The 25,778-nt window shown below is 35.9% G+C and overlaps 2 pseudogenes; both read left to right on the top strand.

The window, feature by feature from the left end:
* Positions 1-8,372: 8,372 nt before the first annotated feature.
* On the top strand, positions 8,373-12,851 carry LOC114168192 (annotated as a pseudogene).
* Positions 12,852-20,835: 7,984 nt separating this feature from the next.
* Positions 20,836-25,668, top strand: LOC114168193 (annotated as a pseudogene).
* The last annotated feature ends 110 nt before the right edge of the window (positions 25,669-25,778 follow it).

The raw sequence follows: 25,778 nt of genomic DNA, 5'->3' as shown, positions 1-25,778 counted from the left end.
TAAACATTTTTAATATCTGAATTCGACGATTATGAATGGTTTTGATTAAATGTATTATTAATTATAAGTTAAGATTTATATTTTTATATCTTTTTCATTCTTATTACTAAGAATTGACTAAAACATATTTAAATTTTAGAGAATTAAAAATAATATGATATTTTTAAGAAATATATTTAATATTTTAGGAACTTACAAGGTATTCTAAATTTTAAATCATTTTTATTTGCAAAATTAAATTTAACATTTGTTTAAAAATATATAATAAATAATTCCTTTTAAATATATAAGTCATAGTATAGTAAAAGTTTATGATAATTAATATTTTTAAATTATAAATTATGTTGATATTTATAATATATAAATTATGTTGTATATAAAGTTTATAAAATTGAAAAAAGTGTTAAATTTTATTTTAAAAATGTATACTTTAAAGATAGTTGAGAGGTAAATTGTCCGTCTTATTCTATAGGTGTGTGAAATGAACTTCTTAAAAAGACAAGAGGAAGAGGCGTGAAAGTATTTAAGAGAGAGAAACATTGTTGTCAAATATATTTTCCAGCATTTTACATTTTATAAGTGATATTATTTGGCAAGTTAAATTTTTTAATGCTAATCATTCACTGCTACAAAAAATTTCGTTATTATTGGCAAATTGTTATCAAAATTTCCTTATTATTGGAAAATTGTTATCAACAAAAATAAATTCATGGATAAATCTAAATTTATTGACAAATTTAAATATTTAAAATATTAATGGATATTTTTCATCAATGAATCTATTAGTAAAATTAGTTGGTCAGATCATTTGATAATTTAAAATTTGTATTGCTGATAAATATTTGTATTATCATTGACAAATCTCGATAAAAAGAGTTTGAAGTAACAAAAATAATATATACTTAAAATTTATATATATATATATATATATATATATATATATATATATATATATATATATATAATTATTTTCATTAATATAACAGAAGTATATATAATTTAATATTGACATCTCCCTGTATTTTTTTCTTTAGATACTAATATAACAAAAATATATGTAGTTTAGTATTGACATCCCTTGTATTTTTCTTTTTAGAAAATTGATAATTTTGATGTTGTATTTGATATAGAACTCATTTTAAATAATCTTTATATTTTCATCTCTTACTTTCATTGATATTTCCATATTTGAGAATGCTTTTTTAGTATATAAGTTCTAGTAATTCCTTAAAAATTAAGAAAGGGTTCCTTTAATTAAACAATTGGATCCTTAGTTACTATTATGGTTCCTCTAATTCAAGAATTAGAACCTTAGTATCATGCTTGAAGATATCTAAATAAGTAAATTTATATTGTTTTTATCCTTACGGGTATCTTTCCTTTTATCACTCTTTATTCTTCATCAATGTATTTATCAAAACAATAATTTATCAAAATCTAAATGAAAATTAAAAAACGTACTTACTAAAAGAAAAATATATAATAAAGAAAAATCTATGATAATTAAGTCACAATTAAAAAATAGTTATGAAAAAACATATAGTATAATAATTTTCCTTCTATACTCATAAAAAAATATACAAACATTCATAAGATGAAAAAAAAATACTAAATATCAAACTAATATTCCACTATCAAGATACAAGAAAATTACATTTTTATCTTTAAAAATAAGAGAATTGATGAGAAATGAGAGTAGAGAAAATGAATTTGTGTAAACTTTCAATTTTTCTTTTTTCAAAAACAAAAGAAGATATGCAAGAGTAGAAAATTAATATAATAAGACAATAAAAGAGAGGAAGGAAAGTATCTCAATAAATTTTATTTTTCTCTATTATATTTAATTTTATATTTTATTATTATTAACATTAAAGACTATATTTTATAAAAGAAATAAAAATTTATCTAAAATATTTATTTTAAAAAAATTAGCATATGCTTTTAAAAATTTTTGATAAGATTTTCCCCTGTGTATCGGTAACTTGTCTAACATTTAATTTATTGTAACTCATATTACCAATGGATATTTTCATCAATAAATCTACCGATAAATTGACTTACAAATTTTCTCTAAAGTTTGTGGATATTTTTAATATATTAAAAGAGATGGGTGAGAAGAATAAGAGAGTGAGTGTGAGTATGAGTAAAAGAGGAGGATGAGGAGAAGATTGAGGAGGTAGTGGGTCGAAGGTTGAAATGAGCGGCTTAGGTTGAAGATCATGATTGGCTGGTCCAACCCGAAGGTCGAGACAGGCCAACTCGGATCAAAGATCAAGATTGGTTTATCTTGGACGAAGGTTGAAAGTCAAAATGGATTGGTTGGGCGAAAGGTTAAGATTGGTCAGTTCAGGCTGAAGGTCGAGACAAGTTGATCCAGCCCAAAGGTCATGTAACATCCAATTTTAGTAGCTTAAAACTAATAAAATAGGATGTTTCATCCAAGTGTTTAAAATAGATAAACCAATGTATAAGTAATAAAATCTTACAAAAGATAGGACTATAAAAATATAACATTTACACAAACCAACTAAAAACTAGTTCTAACTTTATACACAAACTAACCACTTACAATAGCTCCTACTAAAACCTTACATTGAACCTAATAGATAGATAGCTCCTCATCCTCCAGATGTGCCTCTGAAACTACAACTGTAAGACCCGTGAAAATTAATTAATTAATTAATTAACTAATAAATACGGGTAGAAAGCGACTTTATGGCATTAATTATTGGTTTATGTGACGTGGAAAGGTACTAACTCAAGTGGTTGAGAGTAATTTATTATGTGAGAGGACTTGGGTTCGAGTCCTATGTATGCCATTTATGTGTTGTTGTTTTATTATTGATTTTTAATAATATGTATGGGTATGGAATTGACATTGTGAGCTTATCATGATTGGAATGTATCACTAACATGAATTGGTTGAATTGGTTATACACTTGAGGGGTGACTAAATGGTCATGGGTTCAGTACTTGGTTAGGTAAAGGGAAGGGTTTTGGTAGTGTGGTGAACTTGTATAGAGAGGAGCACGGGATTGAGAGTGTGAGTTGGGTTTTGGGTGTGCAAGGGCTAAAGCAAGAAGGAAATTGTGAATCAAGGGTCTCGTCTTTCTCAATTTTGATCACCACTAATTCCAGGTTAGGGGAGCTCTTATTGGTGTTTTGTTGTTAATTGTATGTTTTCGTACTGTTGTGATATGCATAAAATATGAATGATGGAAATTAAGGGTTTAGGTGTTGTGAACATTGCTTTACAGATTTTTCAATTAAAGGTATGAATGTGCGTATTTTCTATACTGTACCGATGGTTTATGTCTCAACTTGGATTTTTGGGAACCAAAATTGTGCCCAAGTTATGTTTATATGATTGTGTATAGTATCTCCACTAAATGGTATGTTTTGTTGTGCGAATTGGGCAAGGTTGGGTGAATTGAGTGCGTGATCAGAGTTGAAACCCTGCAAGTCTCGCCCAAGCGAGTCCATCTCGCCTAAGCAAGAGTTGCAGAGTCTCATTTTTTGGTTCTGGTACGCATATCTCGCCTAGGCGACTCTGGACGGGGTTGAGCGACTTGGTCTCTCGCTCAGGTGAGAGACACTCGCCCAAGCGAGGTCGCGAGGAAACCTGAGAGTTTTAAGCGCGATATCTCGCCCAGGCGAGAGGTTTTGAGTTCTGAGTGATGCACACTCTCGCCTAGGCGAGAGTGGCTCGCCTAAGCGAGTTCTCGATGTGTATTCATGTTTGTTTTGCCAAATACTCATCTAGGCGAGGTTTGTGTGTTGTTTTGGGCGAAGGTATGACTCGCCCAGGCGAGAGGATCTCGCCTAAGCGAGAGGATCTCGCCTAAGCGAGATGATGTGTTGATGCCACTATTATAAGCTCGCTCAGGCGAGGTGAGCTAGCCCAAGCGAGACTGAGGGCTTAGCTTGGGTGAGAGTCCCTAGCTTAAGCGAGTTTATGCGAAATTCCATGTTGTGTGTGCTTGTGTGTGTGATTTGGCTGCTTTATCCTAAGTATAGGATGTATATGCATGTGGTGTGGTGTTTGGGCTTGAAGGACTAAGTCCAATAGGGGTTTGGGATGTGCTTGGTGGTTGGACACATGATGGGCATGGAACTAGTTGAGTTCCCGTCAGCTACTAATGGGCGAGGAGTCCTTAGTATGATGATTACATGTGTCGAGCGCACGATGGGCAAGGAACTGTTATGTTCCCGTCAGCTACTATTGGGCGAGGAGTCCATAGTATGGTGATTGCGTGCCAGGGTCCAAGTTGAGAAGACTTGAATGTTTTACTACAGATGAGGAGTCTGTAGGGCAAGACTATGAGCGGGATAGGCTCATAGGGTTGGACCACGAATGAGTTAGTTTCGTGGTAGCACAGTGAAGTCCCAAGACCTAGTTCATGGATATGACTCATGAAGGACTATGAGGTCATGGTTGGGTTATTTGAAAAGCATGAAATATTATTTATGTTATTTTGGAGATGGGTGGCATATTTAATTCATGTATTGGTTTATATATTGTGCATAACTCACCCTTTCTATGTGTGTGTGGCGATGATCGGATAACTTGTTATCCGGGAGCAGATGATTTGACAGGTGGGCCAGGAGATGCTTAGACTCGGAGCGAGGGATAACATGGAATTTTTGTATATATGTTTATTATTTTGGTTTTGAGATATTTATGTAATATTTTGGGAGCCATTGAATTTTCTTTCAGTTTTATAATTATGGACTTCTGGTTTATGACACATATAATAAAAGTTTTGAATTTCCCGCGTTTTTGGGAAATGGTTTTATAATAAATGTGGTATTTATTTTATTTCAGTATTATTTATTAAATATTAGTAATATTTCTTAGGGATGTTACAGCAACCACATTTGCTTCCACCGAAAAGGTGATCATCACAAAAGATAGACAAACAACACAAGACAAAACAAGACACAAAGGAAAGAGTAAGCTAATGCACAAAATACTTAATCATATGAAAGAATAGAATTAATTTATCACACACAGTAAATCATGAGTCATTATCATTCTAGTTCATTCCAATCAAACTTCTGTAGCGTGATGCATCTGTTTCTTGTGCTCCATCATCTTTTTGTAGTTTCTCATTTACCACCAATGGAGTAGTGACAGGTTTACAATCATACATCTTGAACTTCTTCAATAGGGCTTCAATATATTTCTTTTGAGATATAAATATGTCATCTTCTTGTTGTTTCACCTCTATACCGAGGAAACAATTCATCAACCCAAGGTCGGTCATCTCAAATGTCTTCATCATGTCTTTAAATTCTTTCATCATCTCCAAATTGTTTCCTGTATAGATAAGATCATCGACATATAAGGAGAAAATGAGGTGATACTGACCTTGTGCTTTAATATATAGTGTTGGCTCACTTTTGCTCCTCCTGAATCCTTGATCGATGAAGTATTGATCAATCTTGCTATACCATGCTCTAGTCGCACGACTAGATACAATAAGAGCTCTAATAGCCCTAGCAGCAGAAAAAGGATGGAACATCTGTCAACTAGATGTCAAATCAGCCTTCCTAAATGGAGTGCTCGAAGAAGAGATTTATGTTGAACAACCTCAAGGCTTCATCAATAAAGACAATAAAGGCAAAGTACTAAGACTAAAAAAAGCCTTATACGGCTTGAAGCAGTGGTACCAGAGCTACGTTCGGTCATCTACTGGGCGTAGATAAATTTTTCAACTACTTCAAAAAAAAAAAAAATTAGAACTTCATTCTATACTACTTCCAAAATATTTTCTCAACCTATGGCCACTACCAATCAAACATCATCAATTCCAGTACCTATTTTCACAGGAGAAAATTATGATTTTTGGAGGAACTGTGGCTCCCCTATGTCCATATGATGTTTCGCCGTTGCTCATGGTTACCTTTGTGTGTATATATAACACACCTCTTTTAATATTTTATAGTCACTTAATAATATACATTCTCCTTCTTCGTAGGTTTCTTTGTTTTCTACATACTCAAGTAAATTTCAATTTATGTTTCTTGCTTATCACACAATGCTGGTAGAAAAGTAATCAAACTCTTTGATCTTAGGTAAGAGATTATGTTCAAAAATATTTTTCAGAAACCTGAGATGTAACCAAGTTTACGATGCCAATCATTTTCTTCTTGATTTGTTGATGCTACTATTGAATCTATTACTCACAACGTATCTCCTAGACAAATTGTCATCATCCTTTATGCTTTCATCACATACCTAAATAACTCTTATCGCCTTTAATATCCCACCTTCAATAATATGGATCATACACCCGAAGTTATAATTACCCAATATACAGTAGATTTTTCTTTAAGTTCTTCACATATCATACCCCTTTAACTATGTGCACAATACCTTCATTAAACTTGGTAAAATATTTTAATAGGTTGTTCGTTTGTTAAATTAGATAACTCAAACTGCAATAATTAGGAGCAGTAATTTTTATTAGATTTTATACCATTAATACTTTTTTTTTTGTTTTTAAAACGTGATTAACTTTTAAAAATAAAATGAAAAGAAAAATATTTTCCAATTACCATTATTTAGTGATAAGTTGGCCACCAAAATTGAGTAACACCTCTACATTTGCTCAAATATATAATGAAGCCAGCAAAGCGAGGAGGCTAAAAGGCGAACAACTTTGATGCATATATATTTTACATTTGATGATGCAAGTTTGTCAGCTAACACACTAAAAAATAAGCAAGATTTTATTTCAATGGGTTTATTTATTGATATGTTGGCCATTGAATTTGACTACACACTGAAGTTGCTTAATATTTTCATGATTAGGTTAGGTGGGAACGTTGTGATGTAATGACTGAAACTATGTAAGATGAAGGACGATTGGGTTTTATTTTATTTATCAGTTAGCCGTCCAAATTGACTAAATGCATTAAAGAAAAACAATTGAGGAATGATTTTCTTTTACTTGTGACTGACACCACTTTCTTTGATAAACTATCACTTTTTCTGTCTCTTCTCTTTGATCATATATATCACAAATGTTTAATATCAGTGTGCTCCATCGTGTAGAAGAATCTTTGTCTATGAAGATACCGAGAAAATAAGACAATAAAATTCAATGTTGCTGTCCAAGAAGAAAATAAGATACAAAAGTTGGGATGAAAAGGAAATTTCTAGTATGTCGAACAATTAATTTCATTTTACTTTAATACTCTTTTGATTGCCTGGGAATTAACCTAATGTAATATATGTTGTCTCTCGGCAAAGAAGATGAATCTGGAATCGAGTATTGTATATGTCTTTAAATCAAATTGTTCCATATAATCATTTAACCAATGTTCCATGATCTAAATAAAGGCTTGTTCCAGAAATTTGTGAATGAGTGATCAACATTTAAAGAATATGGAATTTTTTTCGATTACGATCCAAGTTTGTCTGGCAGCTATCATTTTAGGAACAACCATCGCGTTTCCGAGGTATTGTCCGTTTTGGAGGGTTTGAGGTCGGTCACAGTTTTGTCCTTGTGTTCGAAGGGGAGTTGTTAGTTCCCACGTGGACCATCGTTAGGAACAACCATCGCGTTCCTGAGGTATTGTCCATTTTGGAACGTTTGAGCTCCGTCTCGGAAGGTGGGAGTATGAATATTTAAACTTCGCTTGACCTCAACTCCTAAATTGAATGTTTTATAAACCCTATCCAAGGTAAACTTGACTAATTAATCAACTTTGTAACATATATAACCACTTTGTTTTATCTAATATAACCAACTATTTTTTGGTAGAATGTTTACATTCAAGAATGAAGGTTTGTTCAAAAAATTGTGATTAACCTCGCCAAACCCACCGAATGACAGATGATGGTGGGATTCACCTGTACGATTTCAGAATTTATTTTGTTTATAAATAAATACTTTTGCCTTTTATTTCTTTTCAATTAATCCTGAAACTAGGTAAAATATGTTAATAGTTTTTCGATTTGTTAATTTAAATTAATTGCAACTGCAATAATTAGGAGTATTGATTTTTATTAGATTGTATATCATTAATTATTCTCTGTTTTTAAAATATGATTAATGTTTTAAAATAAAATGAAAAAATTATTGTTCTAATTTCATGAAGTGCATTGTGTTCCCAATCGCAATTTGACATACATCTGATATTAATATTTTTTATTAGCCATTCTTGTTGAGTTGTTTCGTTTGTTGTTTTCATGGATATGTCAGTACACACGTTATGATGCATAGATTATATATATATATATATATATATATATATATATATATATATATATATAATGTGCAATGTTAGATTCCATGCCATTATTTTCTCATAACTTGACCACCAAAATTGATTAACACCACTGAATTTGCTTAGATATATATTGAAGCCAGCAAAGCGAGGAGGAAAAACGTCAAACAACTTTGAATGCATATCTTCTCGTCATTTCCTGGTTGTGTCAGTTAGCATGTTATTATTGCTAAAAGATAAGGAAGATGGGTGTTAGGTTCCTTGGGTTTATTTATTCATAAGTTGGTCATTGAATTTGACTACACATTACTCAAGTTGCTTAATATTTTTCATTATAGTGAACATACAGAGTAAAGCATGGGTGTTAAAAAATGAAAGAAATCTGAATGTAATGTTAAATTTGATACTCTGCAAAGTTATTATGCTTTATTGAGCTTTCTTATTTGCTCTTTTCATTTTTAGGTGGGCACGTTGTCAGTGTCATGATTAAAATTATGAAGATGAAGGACCATTGGCTTTTATTTTATTCATTAGCTTTCCATCCAAATTGACTAAATGCATTGAAGTCGTTAGATATTACATTTCATAATTTTGCAAATATATGATTTTCATCCGTATAAGATTGTAATTTTAAATTCAATTCTACAGTTCTCTAAGCCTAAACAGATACTGCTTCATGGCCATAAGTTCTTCACTGAATTAAAGCCGTCTCCAACAAAATACTCACTCATTACCCTTTGTCAGTCCTTCTTGATTCACTAACTAAGTTGCACAATTTTCAGAATCATAGCCTGAGCCACTTCCTTTTCAACCATGCCACTCCTAGAAACATTTGGTGGTACTCTTTTTGGTGCTATTCTTCAAGTACTATTTGACAAGATGAATTCTCATCAAGTTGTGGACTACTTTCGTGGGAGAAATCTGGATGAGAAGCTGCTGAAGAAGTTGAAGAGGAAGCTGATGGACGTCAATGCTGTGATTGATGATGCAGAACAAAAACAGTTCAATAGTTCATTGGTCAAAGAATGGCTTGATGAGGTTAGAGCGGCGTTGTACGATGCAGAGGTTCTCTTGGAGAAAATAGATTATGAATTCTCCAAAAGTGAGTTGAAAGCCCACTCCCAGACCAGCGCTAGCAAGGTACACAATTTTGAATCCGAGATGAGAGAAGTCCTAGCTGATCTAGAGTCTCTTTTGACCCAAAATATTGTTCAAGATTTCAAAATTTCTAGTGGTGTTAGATATGGGTTGGGTAATAAAGTGTCAGAAAAAAAAGTTGAATCAACATCGTTGGTGGCTGAAGAGGTTATCTATGGCAGAGACGACGACAAAGAAATGATCCTTAGTTGGCTGACATCAGACAATAATAATAAGGTGTCAATACTTTCTGTTGTAGGCATGGGTGGGATGGGTAAAACCACACTTGCTCAACATTTATACAATGACCCAAGGGTGAACGAAGCTCAATTTGATGAAAAGGCTTGGGTTTGCGTTTCTGATGAATTCGATGTTTTCAAGTTAACCAGAACAATTCTTGAGGCAATCCTAAAGTCAACGGATGATAGCAGAAATCTAGATATGGTTCAGGGACGATTGAAAGAAAAGTTGACAGGAAAAAAGTTTCTCCTTGTCCTGGACGATGTCTGGAATGAGGACCGAGACCAATGGAAATCATTGCAGACTCCTCTTAAATATGGGGCCAAGGGAAGTAAAATTCTTGTCACAACACGCAGTAGCAAAGTTGCTTATACCATGCAGTCACATAAAGTGCATGAACTAAAGCAGTTGGAAGAAGATCATGGTTGGCAAGTTTTTGCCAAACATGCAGTGCAAGATGATAACTCTATATTGAATTCTGAGATGAAGGAGATTGGCGTGAAGATAGTTGAAAAGTGCAATGGATTGCCTCTAGCCCTTGAAACGGTAGGATCTCTTCTACACTTAAAGTCATCTGTTTCAGATTGGGAAGGTGTATTGAGAAGCAACATATGGGACTTATCCATAAAAGATAGTAAAATCATCCCCGCTTTGTTGTTGAGCTATTACCATCTTCCTTCACATCTCAAGAGATGTTTCACTTATTGTGCGTTATTCCACAAAGGACATGTATTTCAGAAGAAGAAATTAATTCTCCTATGGATGACTGAAAACTTTCTACAATGCTCTCAGCAAAGTAAGTCTGCAGAAGAAGTAGGCAAGCAGTACTTCAATGATCTATTATCAAGGTCATTCTTTCAAAAGAAAATTTTTGGGGTCAAAACATATTTTATCATGCACGACCTTCTCAATGATTTGGCTAAATATGTTTCTGGTGAAATGTTCTTCCGGTTGGGAGTTGATAGAGCAGAAAGAGTACAAAAGACAACCCGCTACTGTTCAACTGGGAATGATCTTGTTGAATATCATGAATGTAGAAGTTTATGCGATGCTAAAAGGCTATGAACATTTTTGTGCATATCTGGGAATTGTGAGATGTCAATACAGGAGTTGATCTCAAACTTTAAGTTCTTACGAGTCTTATCAATGCGTAATTGTCGTAACATAAAAGAGGTGCCGGACACTATAGCCGATCTTATACTTCTTCGTTCACTAGACCTTTCGTGTACCGACATCGAGAGACTTCCCAACTCATTGTGTTCACTCTATAACTTGCAAGTGTTGCAGCTGAAGTACTGTTTGAAATTGGAGGAGCTGCCCTCGACTTTGCATGAGCTCGCAAATTTGCGCCGCCTTGGACTTGTGGGAACTACTTTAAAAAAGGCTCCACTGCATTTGGGAAAGTTGAAGGGTCTTCAAGTATGGATGAAGAATTTTGAGTTCAGTATTCAACAACTGGGAGAACTAGATCTTTATGGAAAGCTGTCAATTAACAACATTGAAAGTATCGTGAATCCATATGATGTTTTGGCAGCGGATTTGAAGAATAAAGCACATCTTGTGGAGCTAAATTTACATTGGGATTGGAACCGGACCATTGATTCAAATAAAGAGATAGAAGTACTTGAGAATCTGCAACCTTCCAGACATTTGAAGCATTTGTCAATCTATGACTATGGTGGTTCAGAGTTTCCCCATTGGTTATCTGATTGCTCTCTATCGAATGTGGTGTCCTTGACCTTGATGAGATGTAATCATTGCCTACGGTTGCCTTCCCTTGGACTTTTGACGTTTCTAAAGCACTTGACAATTGATGGCCCTAAGATAAGGAGTATAGATGCTGATTTTTACGGCAATAGCTCTTCTGCATTTGTATCATTGGAAACATTGAGCTTTAGAGATATGGAGGAATGGGAAGAATGGCAATGCATGACGGGTGCTTTTCCAAGTCTTCAGTGTCTTTCTGTGACGAATTGTCCCAAACTGAAAGGGCAATTGCCAAAGCACCTTTCTCATATAAAAAAGATAACTCTTAAGAACTGCCAACAACTTGTGACTTGGATTCCTAGGGACGTAGGAATTGAAGGTGAGAAGACGGAGATATTTTCATATGAAACCTTGAGTAGTTCTTATTGTCCGAGCATGAGTATTCCCATAAACCATTACTACCATTTCCTAGAGGAATTGTGTATCAACAATGATTGTGACTCTCTCACGACCTTCTCTCTAGATTTGTTCCCAAAACTGTTGAATCTTCAATTAGGCAATTGTCATCACCTAAAAATGATATCACAGGAGCACCCTTACAGTAATTTGAAGACTTTGACAATTGAAAACTGTTCTGAATTTGAATCATTTCCCAATGAAGGATTATTTGCACCGCAACTAGAGGATATGGGTATTCACGAAATGGAGAAGTTGACATCAATGCCTAAACACATGTCTGTCCTCCTTCCATCTCTTAATCGTCTATTAATAAACAACTGTCCGGGGATGAAGTGGTCTGAGGGATGTTTGCCATCAAATCTAAGAGTAATGCGTCTCTGGAATTGCCCCAAACTTGTTGTGTCGCTAAAGGGGGCTTGGGGAACCAATTCTTCCCTAAAATTCTTGTATATTGGCAAAGTGGATGTGGAGTTTTTTTCAGGTGAAGGTTTCTTCCCACTCTCTCTTATTACCCTGTATATAGATGATTGTCCAGCTCTTAAGAAACTGGACAACAGGGGTCTCTCTCACCTTTCTTCTCTTGCTGGATTGGATCTTATTAATTGTCCTGTACTCCAATGTTTACCGGAGGAGGGTCTTCCCAAATCTATGATTCAACTCCGCATTAAAAATTGTCCCTTACTCAAACAGCGTTGCAAGGAACAAGAAGGTGAAGACCGGGAAAAGATTTCTCACATTAAATACATATACGTTGATCACGAAAAAGTCGAAACACAAGTTGGAAATTACTAAGCCACCAATTCTCATGTACCTACATTCTCAACAGGTGCTAATTCTCCACAATATTCGTATCTCTCAGTTGGCTCCACAACAGGTTCTTCTCCTTCTGTTTTCTGTGAGCTGGCTCTCATCAAGTTTAGTGGCTAACCTTCTCTCTTTTGTAAATATCATCAGAACTTATTTCCAGTTCACACCTTTTTCTCTTTCTTCTTTTAGTTTGTTTTGTATTTTAATGTTTTATTATATTTTTTATGTTTTTCAATAGTCAATATTATCAGGTTTTAATCATCCCCATTTGACTTATGATTCATTTTTTAAATTTCTTTAGTTTCTCATATAATCAGTTAATTTATGCAGGCACCTTTAATATCTTGTAAAATGGGGATCATGTAGTAATAAGGGGAACCACCGTAAAAAGGAAGAAATTCTAAATTAACAGAGAGGTTATGGTATTTAGCCCTATCTTATATCGATTAAAAAAAAAAACAATGTCTAAGAAACTTTAACCTTCATTATTGGAAAAAACAACGTCAAGTTGATGTTACTATATCTAGACAATCTGAATCCAACAATTTCTAAATAACACCCTAATCGAGTTAAGTTGATGCTATTGAAGCATTTTAAGTTCTCCTCTAAGAGTCTATCTTTCATAGCAAGACCCTACTTTTTATTAATGCTTCAAATTCTACTATCCTTAAATAAATTGCACTAATACAACTTTAACTATAGTAAATAGGGATTTCGATTTTAATATATTTGATATGTTTATTAATTTATTATTTTTATAAGGTTTAATGAAATAATACGCCTATCGTAATAATTTGACTATTTTTAATTGAAAACTTTTGTTTTATCAAATGTCTAAAATACTAATAATTTTTCTTTGATTTCCTATTTTTTTATTTTATTTTATCGTCGATTGTGTGTTATTTGTTTATTATATACGTGTGTTTATAAAGCAAATAGAGTAGATCGGCCATTAAGTCAATCACCACAATTAACTTTTAACTTTCTTATAAATCTCAGTATAATTGTTCTGTCTTTCTTATTGCATAATGAGAAAGTATGAGAAAGTAGACTTTGTTTATATTAGGAAGAGGATCTAAGAGTAAGATTTGAGTTTTCACCGTATTATATAGCTATAATTAAGACCCTTTGGAAAGCAGATCAGATACTCAACTTTCCTTTGTTTCATGAAAGTCTTAGAAAGAGTGCAATCATAAGACTTACCACATATACACAGCTACGAACAGGATGTAGGAACTCCGATTCTTCCCAAACAGTCCTCATATCAATAAAGAACTGAGTAATATTTCTCTCCCTTGCTTGGCAGAATGCATTTCTTGAAGAAGATCAGGAAATCCGAAAATAGTCGTCCTCTGTGAATCTCTCTTTCAAGTCATTCCAAAGATCCCTTGCAGACTCAATGTAAATAACACTCTCAGCAATAATAATCCAAGAAAGAACCACGACATTGGCTCTTTTCAGGCTTCATACAGGGGATCATCCCAGGGACGTTGATGCTGCCATCCATGAATTTCGGTTTGTTTTTAGACAAAAGAGCCCTTCTCGTGTTTTTTCTCCATGAACTGTAATTGGTTTTATTCAGAGGAGGTGATGCAAGAACCTGTCCTGGATTTTCTCCCGGATGGATGTAGTATGGACTTGTGGGAATAAGAGACTGGTCAATATCCTGTCTTTCCACATGCTGCATTGAGTTTTCTGCTTTGATTTCTTTGTTGTCATTTTTATCTTCCATGCTGCAAGATTCTTTCTTGGAAGATACACATTGATGGGATGAGAAAACAGAGTGTGCAAACGGAAACATAGCAGGTTATGAACCAGGCTATGATACCATGTTGCAGCCCCAACATAAACCCGAGGGTTTCAAACACTCGACCCACTGAACCAGAAAGAACGAGCATGGCTGTGATACATTGGCAGCGGATTTGAAAAATAAAACACATCTTGAATTTGAAGAAGAACAATGATGATTCAATAAAGGAAAGAGAAGTACTTGAGAATCTGCAACCTTCCATACATTTGAAGCATTTGTCAGTTGATGGCTATGGTGGCACACAATTTCCACGTTGGTTATCTGATAATTCTCTATTGAATGTGGTATCCTTAATCTTAACGCATTGCAAACGTTGTTTATGGTTACCATCCTTAGGACTTTTGACATTTCTAAAGCGCTTGACAATTGTTGGCCTTGATTGGATAAGGAGGATAGATGCTGACTTTTACGGAAATTGTTAGATAAACTTAAATGTGGGTAGTTGGTAGTTGGAAGGTGTGTAGTTGGTAGTTGGAAGGTGGGTAATTAGAAGTTGTTGTATTAATGGGTAGTTAGAAGTTGTTGTATTAATTGTGAGTTTGGTAGTAGTTATATTTAATGAATGTAGTTGAAGGATAATGTCCAAAGGCCTATAAAAGGACCATGTAGTGCTTCATTTCAATACACAACAAATCTGAATACAAAGAGTGTTTATCTAGAGAGACTTGTTTGTCAACAAATTGGTATCAGAGCTTGAGAGCCTGAGTGTTTGAGTGAGTTAGAGAGTTTGATAGAGATGGCCAGCTTAGCTAACAGCATGCCCCTGCCGAAGTTATCAAAAGGCGTCAGCTATGATAACTGGAGCCTGCAGATGAAGGCTCTCCTTGGTTCCCAAGAAGTATGGGAGGTGGTCGAAAATGGGCACCAAGAACCAGAGGATGTTGGAGAAATGACGATAGCCCAGATTGCTACGTTAAAAACAACACGAGCAAAAGACAAAACGGCTTTGTACGTGCTGTACCGAGCTGTTGATGAGTCCGGCTTTGAGAAGATAGCAAATGCTACGTCTTCAAAAGAAGCGTGGGATATTCTGGAAAAGGCATACAAAGGGGATAACCGTGTGAAGCAAGTTCGGCTTCAAACTCTCAGAGGCGAGCTTGAAAGGATGAGGATGAAGGAAGATGAAGGGGTTGCCGAGTACGTCTCCCGAGTTGAGACCGTAGCGAATCAGCTCGGTAGAAATGGAGAGACGCTGCCTGCTTGCCGAGTGGTGGAGAAAATCTTGAGGTCGTTAAACGACGACTTCGAGAACATAGTTTGCGCAATAGAGGAATCAAAGGACTTGACAGCGCTCTCGGTGGAAGAGCTTGCTGGGTCGCTTGAAGCGCATGAGCAGCGGAGAAGAAAAAAGAAGGAGGAGTCCCTTGATCAAGCACTCCAAGCAAAGGCAACCATTAGGGAGAAGAAGGTTCCTTATACTCAGAACACTCGAGGCCGAGGTGGTAGAGGCAGAGGAGGATATGAAAGAGGTCAAGAACAGGTCGGCCAACAAAACTGGCGTGGCCGAGGACAAGCTAGAGGTCGTGGTGGTAGCGGCCGAGGCGGTCAGTCGAACAACTCAGGAGTTGAGTGCTTCAAATGTGGTAAGTACGGTCATTTTGCTAAAGACTGCTACTCAAGAGTCAAATGTTACAATTGTGGGAAGGTTGGACATTTCGCGAAGGATTGCCGATCTGAAAGCAAGAAGGAAACGAACTTCCTTTCTGAGGATGCTGAGGAAGAAGGAATATTGATGATGTCCAGGAGATCAGGTGCCGAGCTAAGTCCGAGCTGTTCTGACAACTCAGTTTGGTACCTTGATACAGGAGCAAGCAACCACATGTGTGGGGACGAGAATCTTTTTAAGGAGCTCACCAAAGTTGACGCTGGACACGTATCATTTGGAGATGCATCAAAGGTGGCAGTAAAAGGCCGGGGTACAATCTGGTACCTGCAGAAGAACAACCGAGTTGGAGAAATCAGAGATGTGTACTATGTACCCGATCTCAAGAGCAACATATTGAGCATGGGCCAGCTGATGGAGAAAGGCTACTCGGTTCTGATGAAAGACCGAGTACTATACTTGAAAGATAAGTCAGATCGATTGATTGCTCGAGTAGAGATGAAGAAGAACAGGATGTACAAGCTGGACCTAAAAATAGTCCAAGAAAGGTGCTTGAAACTTGACGTGAAGGATGAAGCTATGATGTGGCACTTCCGGTTTGGCCACTTGCATTTTGGTGGACTAGCCGAGTTGGTGAAAAAGGAGATGGTGCGAGGACTCCCGACTGTGGAGTTTGAAAAGAAATTTTGTGAAGAGTGCGTACTCGGGAAGCATCCAAGGACCTCATTTCCGAGAACTACCGAGTACCGAGCAAAGGAACAACTCGGATTAATTCACACAGACATTTGTGGACCAATTACCCCTGAATCTTTCAGTGGGAAAAGGTATTTCATTTCTTTCATAGATGATTTTTCAAGAAAAACATGGGTATATTTTTTGAAGGAGAAATCCGAGGTGTTCCAAGTGTTTAAAAGGTTCAAGGCAATAGTTGAAAAGGAGACCGGTATGCCTATCAAATCTGTTAGGTCTGACCGAGGAGGCGAGTTCATCTCATCCGAGCTCATGAAGTATTGTGAGGAGCAAGGAATAAGGAGATTTCTAACAACACCATACTCACCCCAACAGAATGGAGTAGCTGAGAGGAAAAATCGAACCATACTTGACATGGTTCGTACAATGTTGAAAAGCAAGAACTTGCCTAAGGAGTTCTGGGCGGAAGCAGTACAATGTGCCATCTATGTGCAAAATAGATGTCCACATGCTAAGTTGAACGAAAAGACACCGCAAGAAGTCTGGAGTGGAAGAAAGCCGAGTGTGTCTCACCTCAAAGTGTTTGGCAGCATTGCTTATGGTCATGTTCCAGCTCAACAAAGGACCAAACTTGAAGATTGGAGCAAGAAGTACGTGTTTATTGGGTACGATGAAAAAACCAAGGCGTATAGGTTGTTCAACCCAATAACAAAGAAGGTGATTATGAGCCGAGATGTTCAAGTTGATGAAGAGAGAGAGTGGAAGTGGAACAACTCGGAGAAGGAGTCTAGAAGCTTGGAAGTAGATACACCACCAGCTGTGAGAGATCATGAGACTTCTGATGAAGAAGATGAACCTCTACAGCCTAGAGCACGAAGCTTGCAAGACATATACAACTCGACTGACGAAGTACATGTTGTATGTTTCTTGGCAGATTCGGAAGACTTGAGCTTTGAAGAGGCCGTGCAGGAGGAAAAGTGGCAAATGGCAATGAATGAAGAGATCAGAGCAATCGAACGCAACAACACGTGGGAGCTAACCGATCTGCCCAAAGGAGCTCGGCCTATTGGCGTAAAATGGGTGTTTAAGAAGAAAACAAACGCTGAAGGAGAAGTTGAGCGATATAAAGCTCGACTCGTAGTGAAGGGGTACAAGCAGAAGGAAGGAATAGACTATGATGAAGTATTCGCTCCAGTGACGAGGATGGAAACAATCAGATTGTTGATTTCCTTAGCAGCTCAACACAGATGGACAATCTTGCAGATGGATGTGAAGTCAGCATTTCTGAATGGAGTCTTGGAGGAGGAAGTATATGTTGAACAGCCACTTGGATACATGCGAAGAGGCGAAGAGAAGAAAGTGTTGAGATTGAAGAAGGCACTTTATGGCCTGAAGCAAGCTCCACGAGCATGGAATGAAAGAATCGACACTTACTTCAAGAAGAATGGGTATGAGCAGTGCCCTTATGAACATGCTCTTTACATAAAGAAGAAAGGAGAAGATGTGATGTTCATTGGAGATGACTTTCTAAGTATACAGATGGAGACCGAGTTGATGCGAGCAAATACCGAAGTCTGATTGGAAGTCTCAGGTATCTTACAAATACCAGACCAGATTTAATGCTGAGTGTTGGAATAGCAAGTCGGTATATGGAAGAACCAAGGTATACTCATTGGAAGGCCCTAAAGAGAATTTTAAGGTATGTGAGAGGAACTGTGTCACTTGGTCTGATGTATACTAGGACGGATGATTACCGACTAGTTGGCTACTCAGATAGTGATTGGTGTGGAGATGTTGATGACCGGAAAAGCACGTCTGGATATGTATTCTTCATGGGGAGCACAGCGTTCACCTGGCTTTCAAAGAAACAGCCCATTGTAACACTGTCAACATGTGAAGCAGAGTACGTTGCAGCATCCTGGAGTGTCTGCCATGCAGTTTGGCTTAGAAACCTTCTAAGCAAACTGGAATTGAAGCAAGAAAAGGGGACTGTGATCCGAGTTGATAACAAGTCGGCCATTGAATTGGCAAAGAACCCGGTCAATCATGAGAGAAGCAAGCACATTGATGTTCGATTTCACTTCATCCGAGAACAAGTGAAAGAAGGAAATGTAGAGTTGGAGCACGTTGAAAGTCGAGCACAAGCTGCAGATATGTTTACAAAGCCGCTGCCATCCTCTCTGTTTGAGAACAACAAGATGATACTTGGAATGAAGGACAAGAAGAGCATTTAAGTTTATGGGGGGATTTTTTTAGATAAACTTAAATGTGGGTAGTTGGTAGTTGGAAGGTGTGTAGTTGGTAGTTGGAAGGTGGGTAATTAGAAGTTGTTGTATTAATGGGTAGTTAGAAGTTGTTGTATTAATTGTGAGTTTGGTAGTAGTTATATTTAATGAATGTAGTTGAAGGATAATGTCCAAAGGCCTATAAAAGGACCATGTAGTGCTTCATTTCAATACACAACAAATCTGAATACAAAGAGTGTTTATCTAGAGAGACTTGTTTGTCAACAGAAATAGCTCTTCTGCATTTGTATCCTTGGAAATGTTGCAAATCATTAATATGAAGGAATGGGAAGAATGGACATGCATGACGGGTGGTTTTCCGAGTCTTCAACGTCTTTATGTGAAGAATTGTCCCAAACTGAAAGGGCACCTGCCAGAGCACCTTTCACAATTAAAAGAACTAGTGATCGGGCGCTGTGAACAACTAGTGGCTTCCAATGTATCCCTTGACTTGCATGTTTATTCTTGTTTGTGCATAGATATCCCCATAAACCATTGCTACGATTTTCTTGCACAATTGATTATTACTCAATGTTGTGACTCTCTCGTGAATTTCCCTCTAGACTTGTTCCCAACACTTGTTCCCAACACTCTACAACCTTTGCTTAAACTTAACTAAATATGGTCATATTCATCGCAAATAACTAATTGCTACAATCTTCGGCAGGCTTACACTTAAGTGTTCCTCTAATTTTATTAAAATTATTATCAAATATCTATCACTAAATTTTAACAAGATCGTGCACACTGGTTTTATTTGGAATTCAACAAATAAAACTTATGGAGTTTATAGGATGAGGGGGATTTTATTTCTTCGAAAATCAGTAGTTGATGATCAAAAATAGCAAGTGCACGATTGTTGTTGTGAGGTAATAATATGGAATCCTCAGGGACCATGTATTTGGATTTGTAGTTATCCCAATTTAATATCAATTGAAATCTAGAAAAAAAAATTGGAATTGAGTATTAGTTGTGAAATAAAGTATTCAAGAAGAAAATAGGAAAGCAAATTAATAGAGATGAAAACTTTTAGCATTAAATTTTGCAGCAGGAGTTTCTATTAATTTAATCTCTTATCCTATTATTTTAATTCTCCTTGAAGCAATGTAATAATGTTCTGAACTGATAGGTTATATATATTTCATATAGGTTATGGTCATGGTCATGGCATAGTTATGGTCATTGAGAGATTGTGGTTCTATATGGTTATATGACATTAGTCTTACACATATAAGACCTTAGACACCACTTTTACACCAAAACCTTAAGGCAATGTTGTTATGGGTCTTTATTCTTATATAGTGTTTAACTTTGTCTTTTCTATCCAATGTGGGACTTTTTGACTCACACTTGGACTATTCCCAACATGAACGCATATATTGTATTTTTCATTTTAATATGGTCTGGAACAGCTATTGGTTAGCCATTAGACAGATATTAGAAATTATCAGGCCAAGCAAATAAAGAAGGACAACTATACAGGAAAACGATGAAGAAGAAATTAAAAAACGATAAAAATATAAAATGTCATGTTTTTTCTATTATTCAGTTTCAAAATTGAAATAATCGTGAACGTGTTACTTTTCATCTATACAATTCCATGTTTGGAGATATACCGATTCACAATCTATGCTTAACAATATAGTTGTTGTTACACTCCGAATCAGTCTTAATAAGCGAATCACCTACGCTAAAAGAAAAAAGAAAATGGGAAATGAAGCCATTTCATATTCATGTATGATGTAAGTGCCTATTCATAAAGCAAGCCACCGAAATAGACTAATTCACTAAAGTTGGTAGAAATTTCGTTGAAATAAAAGAAAGCAAGTAAAGCAAACTTGATACGCTCCAAAGTTTATCAAACCCACCTTGTGCTGTCGGGAATAAACAACAACTAATGCTATCTGGCCATTAGTCCTTTATTGAAGTAAAGCCATCTCCAACAAAATACTCACTCATTCTCTTTTGTTAGTCCATCATTCACCTCCAATTTTCACAATCCTTTCTTCTCTTCGTTTTAGCCACTTCCTTTGCAACCATGCCCGTCCTAGAAACACTTGGTGGCAACGGCGGAGCTTCTAAAGGGCATGGGGTGGCCATGGCCCCCCCTTTTTTTAATTTTTTATTATATTATATGTAATTTATAAATTTTTATTTTATTTTTTCAAAATTTTTAAATTATATGTAATTTATATTCACAATTGATGGTTATTAAATTAGGTGTCTTTTTTTTATAATGCATAACATTTAATAATAATGAATAATAAAATATACAATCAAATATAATAAAGAATAAAAATATTTATTAAGATATATTTTATTTTCTTTTTTTATTGTCTTTTTGAATTTTCTCTTCCTCTCACATGTTTTCTTTTTATTTTTTAAAAGAAAAAATACTTAGACACAAATTCATTATTTTTTCTTTCGTTTGTTTCGTTTGTTCTCTTCCATTATTGAAAAAAAAAAGGTAATTCTCCTGTCTCACTTGATTCTGAAATATTTGTTTAATAGTTAACATATTTTTTAATAGTTAATGTACTATGTGTTGTTTTATAACGGTTTTTAATTGTTGCTTGATTATCATACATTCTTTGTTAGGAACTCTCAATTTTTGATTAGATTGTGAAAACTAAAATAATAGATTCATTTTTGAAAGTCATAAAAGGGAAACTATTTGTGTAGATAAAAATAAGACAAATTCAACTTCTTTACAAATTCTGAAACATAATACTAATGATATATCGTTCAACTAAATGATTCTTTTCTTAATGTTCAACAAATTAAAGGTGAAAATTTTCGTATTAATTCTTTGGAAAGATTTTCATATTTAAGTTGAAAAAAAAAATAGCTGAAAATTTTAGTTTTGATTTAATTATTGATAGTTCAAGAATTTGAAATAACAATACTCTAGATATGTGTGATTTATTTTCTAAGTACAGTTATACTAAATTATGTATTAATTTTTATTTTATTAGTGGAAATAATTAAAAATATAAATTTTGAGTATATTATTTTGGCTCCCCCAAACTTATTAGCCAAGATCCGCCACTGCTTGGTGGTGCTCTTTTTGGTGCTGTTCTTCAGGTGCTATTTGACAAGCTGGATTCTCATCATGTTCTCAACTACTTTCGTGGGAGAAATCTGGACGAGAAGCTGCTTAAGAAGTTGAAGAGGAGGCTGATGGACATCAATGCTGTGATTGATGATGCAGAACAAAAGCAGTTCAGTAACTCATTGGTCAAAGAATGGCTTGATGAGGTCAGAGACACGTTGTATGATGCAGAGGACCTATTGGATGAAATAGACTATGAATTCTCCAAAACTGTGGTGGAAGCTGAATCCCAGACCAGTTCTAGCAAGGTACGCAGTCTTGAGTCCAAGATGATAGAAGTCTTGGATGATCTAGAATCTCTCTCAAACCAAAAGGTTGTTCAAGATTTCAAAATTTCAAGTAGTGTTAGACCTGGGTTGGATAATAAAGTGTCGGAGAAAAAAGTTGAATCAACATCGTTGGTAGCCGAAGAGGTTATTTATGGTAGAGATGAGGACAAAGAAATGATCCTTAGTTTGTTGACATCTGACACCAATGATAATAAGCTATCAATACTTTCTATTGTGGGTATGGGCGGGGTGGGTAAGACCACACTTGCTCAACATTTATACAATGACCCAAAGACCAATGAACCTAAATTTGATGAAAAAGCTTGGGTCTGTGTTTCTGATGTATTTGATGTTTTGACGGTATCAAAAGCAGTTTTTGGGGCTTTCACTAACTCAAGAGATGATAGTCAAGGCCTAGAAATGGTTCATAGAAAATTGAAAGAGAGATTGTCAGGAAGGAAGTTTCTTCTGGTTCTGGATGATGTTTGGAACGAAGACCGAAACCAATGGAAAGCATTACAAACTCCACTTACGTGTGGAGCTAAGGGAAGTAAAGTTCTGGTTACCACACGCAGTAGCAAAGTTGCTTCTATCATGCAGTCAAGCTACATACACCAACTAAAGGAATTACATGAAGATCATAGTTGGCAAGTTTTTGCAAAACATGCATTCCAAGACGAAAACTCTAAGTTGACTTCTGAGTTGGAGGAGATTGGCATGAAGATTGTTGAAAAGTGCAAGGGATTGCCTCTGGCCCTCGAAACGTTGGGAAGTCTCTTACACACAAAGTCATCTGTCTCAGAGTGGGAAAGTGTATTGAGAAGCGAGATATGGGACTTACAGACAGAAGATAGTCAGATTATCCCAGCTTTGTTGTTGAGCTATTACCATCTGCCTTCTCATCTCAAGAGATGTTTTTCTTATTGTGCGTTATTCCCCAAAGACCATAAGTTTGACAAGAAGAGCTTAATTCTCTTGTGGATGGCTGAAAACTTTTTACAATGCTCTGAACATAGTAAGTCTCCAGAAGAAGTAGGTGAACAGTACTTCAATGATCTATTATCAAGGTCATTCTTTCAACAACCAATTGGTTACAGCAAAAAAAGTTTTGTCATGCACGACCTTCTCAATGATTTAGCAAAATATGTTTATGGTGAAATCTGCTACAGGTTGGGTGTTGATAAAGCAGAAAGAGTACCAAAGAAAACTCGTCACTTTTCAACTGTAATCAATCCTCTTCAATATGGTGAGAGTTTATGTGATGCTAAAGGGCTACGGACATTTGTAACCTTTGGAGGGGACTGTGAAATGTCAATACGAGAGTTGATCTCCAACTTTAAGTTATTACGGGTCTTATCATTGTCTTCGTGTCATAACATAAAAGAGGTGCCTGACGGCATAGGAAATCTGATACATCTTCGTTCAGTAGACCTTTCAAATACATACATAGAGACACTTCCTGACTCAATGTGTTTACTATGTAACTTGCTAGTGTTGAAGCTGAACAATTGTTTATATTTAAATGAGTTGCCCTCGACATTGCATGAACTCACCAATTTGCGCTGCCTTGAACTTTTGGGAACTACTTTAAGAAAGGCTCCAGTGCTTTTAGGAAAAGTGAAGAATCTGCAGGTATAGATGAAAGAGTTTAAGTTCAGTATTCGACATCTGGGAGAACTTGATCTTCATGGAGAGCTGTCAATTCAAAATCTTGAATATATCATGAATCCCTATGATACATTGGCAGCAGATTTGAAGAATAAAACACATCTTGTGAGGCTACGTTTAGAATGGAATTTCAAGAGGAGCAACGATGATTCAATAAAAGTAAGAGAAGTAGTTGAGAATCTGCAACCTCCCAAAGATTTGAAGTACTTGTCAATCGATGGCTATAGTGGCACAAAATTTCCAAGTTGGTTGTCTGTTAATTCTCTGTCGAATATGGTGTCCTTAACCTTGAAGTCCTGTAAAAATTGTCTGTGGTTGCCTTCCCTTGGACTTTTAACAGTTCTTAAGTACTTGAAAATTGACGGCCTTGATTTTATAGGGAGGATAGATGCTGATTTTTACGGGAATAGCTCTTCTTCATTTCCTTCCTTGGAAACATTGATCTTTACTGATATGAAGTATTGGGAAGAATGGCAGTGCATGCCGGGTGCTTTTCGATATCTTCAGAATCTATATGTGAAAGATTGTCCCAAGCTGAAAGGGCATTTCCCAGAGCAACTTTCTCATTTAAAAAAGCTATTTATTGAAAACTGCAAACAACTTGTGGCTTCGATTCCCAGTGCAGTATCTCATACTCCTTTAGAATGCTTGCGTATTGATTCTTGTCCGGGGATGAATATTCCCATAAACCATTGCCCTTTCCTTCTAGAATTGCATATCAGTTATGGTTGTGACTCTCTCACGACCTTCTCTCTAGATTTGTTCCCAAAACTCAGGCAACTTGTATTAGATAATTGTTGTAACCTACGGATGATATCGCAGGAGCACCCTCGTAGTCATCTGAAGTTTCTGGTAATTGCAGAATGCTCTGAATTTGAATCATTTTGTAATGAAGGATTATTTGCACCTCAGCTTGAGACATTTCAAATTAGTGGATTGAAGAAATGGAAATCAATGCCTAAACACATGTCTGCCCTCCTTCCATCTCTTCATCGGTTGTGGATTATCGACGGTCAAGGACCGGAGTTGTCTGAGGGGTGTTTGCCATCAAATCTAAAAGAACTGTATCTCTGGAATTGCTCCAAAGTTGTTGGCTCACTAAAGGGGGTTTGGGGAACCAACCCTTCCTTAAAATGCTTGAGTATTCGCAAAGTGGATGTGGAGAGTTTTCCGGGTGAAGGTTTCCTCCCACTCTCTCTTACTGAACTGGTAATATTTGATTGTTCAAATCTTAAGGAATTGGACTACAAGGGTCTTTGTCACCTCTCCTCTCTTCGTACATTGTCTCTTGAGGATTGTCCAGTACTCCAATGCTTGCCAGAGGAAGGTCTTCCCAAATCCATTTCAAATCTCTTTATTTCAGATTGTCCGTTGCTCAAACAACGGTGCAAGAAACAACAAGGTGAAGACTGGGAAAAGATTGCTCACATTCAAAACATAATTGTTGATCAAGAACAGGTAAACATATAAGACGAAACACAAGCCTTACCGGTGCACAAATTCTCATTCGTCAGCTTCCAATTCTCCAAACTGTCTTTGAAGCATTTCAAATACAACCTCATTAGTGCAAATATTTTAATCTCTAGCTTACTACTCAACTTTTCGTCTTTTAAACTCTAGCGTATCAAATTTTCTCCTGTACCTTCATTGTTGGGAATAGTCCAAGTGTGAGTCACAAAGTTCCACATTCGAAAAAAAAGACAAAGTTAAACACTATATAAGAATAAAGACCCATAACAACATTGCCTTAAGG

The sequence above is a fragment of the Vigna unguiculata genome, chromosome 11 (genome assembly GCF_004118075.2).
Source record: "Vigna unguiculata cultivar IT97K-499-35 chromosome 11, ASM411807v1, whole genome shotgun sequence".
Classification (NCBI taxonomy): domain Eukaryota; kingdom Viridiplantae; phylum Streptophyta; class Magnoliopsida; order Fabales; family Fabaceae; genus Vigna; species Vigna unguiculata.
Note: the sequence above shows the minus strand (reverse complement) of the source record. Positions and strands in the feature narration are given on the sequence as shown.